At 38.8% G+C, this 4,095-nt stretch overlaps 1 pseudogene; it reads right to left on the bottom strand.

The window, feature by feature from the left end:
- Window positions 1-327: 327 nt before the first annotated feature.
- On the bottom strand, window positions 328-2,267 carry LOC107662701 (basement membrane-specific heparan sulfate proteoglycan core protein-like; annotated as a pseudogene).
- Between the last annotated feature and the right edge of the window lie 1,828 nt (window positions 2,268-4,095).

Raw genomic sequence — 4,095 nt, 5'->3', positions numbered from 1 at the left:
TTGCACACACTCTCTGTGTGTGATTGCTTTAGTCTGAGTTGAATGCTGCTATCAAACACAGTAATACTCTTCTTCATTTATCTGAAACTAAACTCCACCTGATGTCTTTTGCTGTTCTTTTTCAGCTTCCCATGTATTTGCGTTCCCAGAATGAGCCTGAAGTCCAGTGAGCGCAGCTGACATGAGTTCAGCTCTGATTTACAGTATCAGCCTGACGAAGTCAGCGTTTACCGTCACACTGACCAGTGACCAGCTCACAGAGCGCATGCAGCAAATCTGACTCAAATGTAAACGATGACAAGGTCAGCAGAGATAAGAGTGTTTCTGTCACTCACAGTCCACCTCCAGCTGCACATAGGCCTCGCTGAAGCCCAGAGCGTTCGTGGCGTTACAGAGGTACTGGCCTGACACACAGAGAGACCCAAATGAGTCGACTAGAACGTAACATTAGTCATGTTTCTTCACGCTTACAGAGCGACTGTACCTGAGTCCTGGTGACCCACGTTATTGAGGGTCAGACTCCCGCCGCTCACTTTGTGTTGCCACGGCAACGGCGCCCGCAGTTTAGACCAGGAGATGACTGCAGTGGGCGAGCCTGAGAAAAATAAAGAGACATAATAATGAGATTATAAATGCAGTGAATTACACAGATTTGTGCTCACCACAGTAAACAGTATTTGAACTGACATCCAACCCAATATCAGCAAACCTCAACATGCAGAAAGAGAGTGTTTCTGATTGGCTAAAATAGTGTGTGTGTGTGTGTGTGTGTGAGAGAGTGTGTGTGTGTGTGTATATAGTGAGTGAGTGTGTGTGTGCGTATGTGTATGTGTATGTGTGTGTGTGAGTGTGTGAGTGAGTATGTGTGTGTGTTTACCAGTGGCGTGGCAGTGCATGCTGATGCTCTGACCCTCCACGGCTGTCAGATCTGTTTCTGTAACCGAGGCCTGGGGAAACACTCCAGCAGAGGCTCCGCCCTCCAGCCTGAGCTCCACCCGCCCCTCAGTAAGCCCCCCCTCTGCTCTGAGCGCGGCACACAAATATCGCAGCATCCTCTGCTGACAGCACTGTCAACTTTGGCGGGAGAAACAGACCATGTTTAGACGTACGGATCAGGCAGGAAACAGTAATGCTGAATCGATGAATCCCAAAGCACCTGTAGTGATGCTGTGGCGTCTGTTGTCATGGAAACAAGCTCCGCCTCACTTCCCTGTTTAGTCCAGCTGATGGAGGGGCGGGGCTTCCCCGTGACGCTGCACTCCAGAGTCACGCTCTCACCTGCGTGAACCGACAGCGGCTCGGACGGCGTCACGTGCACCTTCAGAGGCTCTGCATCAACAAACACACTCTGATACCAGGATCCATTTAGCTTTGAACAATTCACAGTTTTAAATTATGTTGTTATGCAGTTTAGATTCGGTTCAGGTTAGTTTTATTTAGTTGTAATTTGCATACAGTATTTATTATATTCATATCTTTTGGACATTATTTAGTTTCATTTTTAATTCATTTGAGTATATCCACCCCCCACATCTCGGCAAAAAAAAAAAAGTGTTTTGCATGTTTACATATAAAAAAGTGCCTTTTCTTATCTAATTGGATAGTTATTTTAACAGAAAACAACAACAACAAGAAAACTAAATAATAATAATAATTACTTTTAAACTGTTTAATTACTTGTTTTTGCTCTTTTTTTGCTTTTACTTTAATCAAAAGCACAGAAATACGTTTAGAGGACAAACCATTTAATTGTGCAGATCACAAATAATATTTTTGAGTAAATCTGTTTCCCCATTTTTTATTGAATCAAACATGAACAAACAGAAGTATTTCCTCTCTGTTTTCTTTTCTTTTTTTTTTGCACATATTTATTTATCTTTTTTCTTATTTTGTTCAGGCTAGTTATGTCTTAGGACTGGTTTGTGTTATTGATAATGATTGTGACTGGTGCTGATAGGTAAACATTGGTGATTTATACAGCGAAACACACGCTGGACTCACGTCTGATGGTCAGGGAGGCCGTGTTCGTCTCTTTTCCCTGAGCATTGGTGGCGATGCAGCGATACCCGCCCTGATTACTGAGACGGACATTAGTGATGGTCAGGACAGCACCATCAGGTCCAAGCTTCACGTTATCTGAGACAAAACAAACCATAACACATCGATCATTAAAGCAAGAACCTGATGTGTCACCTGTCCTGTCACTAACTAAACTGACTCAGATGCTGCTCTTTCTGTTCTCAGGAGACTTACAGGCTATGCTTCATTTAGTATCAGTTTTATCGCAGATATTTCTTCTACAATAGCATAACTCTTTTTTTTCTTGGAAGAGCTGGATGAGAAATGTTTGAGTTTATATGTGACCCTGGAGCACAAAACCAGTCTTAAGTCGCTGGGGTATATTTGTAGCAATAGCCAACAATACATTGTATGGGTCAAAATTATTGATTTTTCTTTTATGCCAAAAATCATTAGGATATTAAGTAAAGATCATGTTCCATGAAGATATTTTGTAAATTTCCTACCGTAAATATATAAAAACTTAATTTTTGATTAGTGATATGCATTGCTAAGAACTTAATTTGGACAACTTTAAAGATGATTTTCTCAATATTTAGATTTTTATGTATAATGTTTATGTATAAACCTCAATTTCAAAAAATTGACCCTTATGACTGGTTTTGTGCTCCAGGGTCACATATTAAGATCTCTGACTTTTGATTGCAAACAGTTCTGAGCACATACTGAGCTACTGTTGAGATGTTTCTTCTGAAACTCGTTTGATCTCTGCTTAATTTCCAGGAGAATCAGCAACAGGAAACTTTGTGCATTTTTAGATTTTCAAAACAACTCATTCTGAATTATTTATAAGCCTTTTGAATTACGGGGACACTGAAAATGTCCTCATAAATCACCTTCTCGTTGTAATACCTATGTCATACCCATGTTATTATACAAATTTGTGTCCTCATAAACCACATAAACATGCGCTCACACACACACACACACACACACATACACACACCACAGAGAGCTTATCTGTTTAGTCAACTCAGTGTGGCATCAATAACTCGGTCTTGTGTTTCTGTGGGTCATGTTTGGCTTAGTGGGAGTCAATTAAAAAATCCTACATACATGGAATACCTCTTGCTGCAAAAACATCTGATTTCACATCTAAACATGTCAAACATGTACGGTTAATTATTGCAATTTAAGAACCACAGACGTTTATTCTGAAATGCGAAATGTCTTCAGGTAGGCGTATCATTTGGGTTTGTCCTCAGTAATTATAATTATCTTTATATGAAAACAATACAAGTCTTCATTAAGATAAAATCTTCATTGTCTAAATAAACATTTAGTGTGTAGGATTGAGGTCTCACTCTGGCAGAGAAAAATAAACTAATTAAAACTTATGACAGACATTACAATAAAACACAGATGTGCACAGAAAAACCAGACATGTGACGCTCTTATACAGCATTGAAGTGTTTGTTACAATGCAACAGACTGCATGGAAGTAGAAAACCACAACAAATGAAGTATATCAGCAACAATTTTTGCTTGGTGATCTTAAACATTATTTTAAACCAACATGTTTTATCACATAAAAGAGCATAGATGTGACACTTACTAATTAAAAACGGTGTAAATGGAAGACTATGAAATCAGCCAATGAGTCGAGTTGTTTCTGTGTTATGTAGTCAATTATTATGTTATAACTCATCTAAACCTCAGAATAGCCCAACAATGATAGCTGTACTATCTGCACATGTTTATGTGTTTATTAATGATTTGGAAGTGGAAACCCGTGTTTATCATGCCAGGTTAATAAGATTCAATTCAATTCAAGTTTATTTGTATAGCGCTTTTCACAATACAAATCGTTGCAAAGCAACTTTACAGCAAATTAAGTTTCTACAATATTAAGTGGTAGCTTATCAGTGGTGACTGTCAGTTAATGTACATATGGCAGAAATGTAAGGAAAAATCTATTAAAGACATAATCAAACAGACGATGAACACTATTAACAGCAATTATTATATGATGCAATCAAACTTATAGCAAAATGTGGTAGTTCTGTATGTTGTTTC

This window comes from Sinocyclocheilus anshuiensis, unplaced genomic scaffold (genome assembly GCF_001515605.1).
Source record: "Sinocyclocheilus anshuiensis isolate Anshui unplaced genomic scaffold, SAMN03320099.WGS_v1.1 scaffold687, whole genome shotgun sequence".
NCBI lineage: Eukaryota > Metazoa > Chordata > Actinopteri > Cypriniformes > Cyprinidae > Sinocyclocheilus > Sinocyclocheilus anshuiensis.
This window is presented reverse-complemented; position numbering and strand designations above follow the sequence as displayed.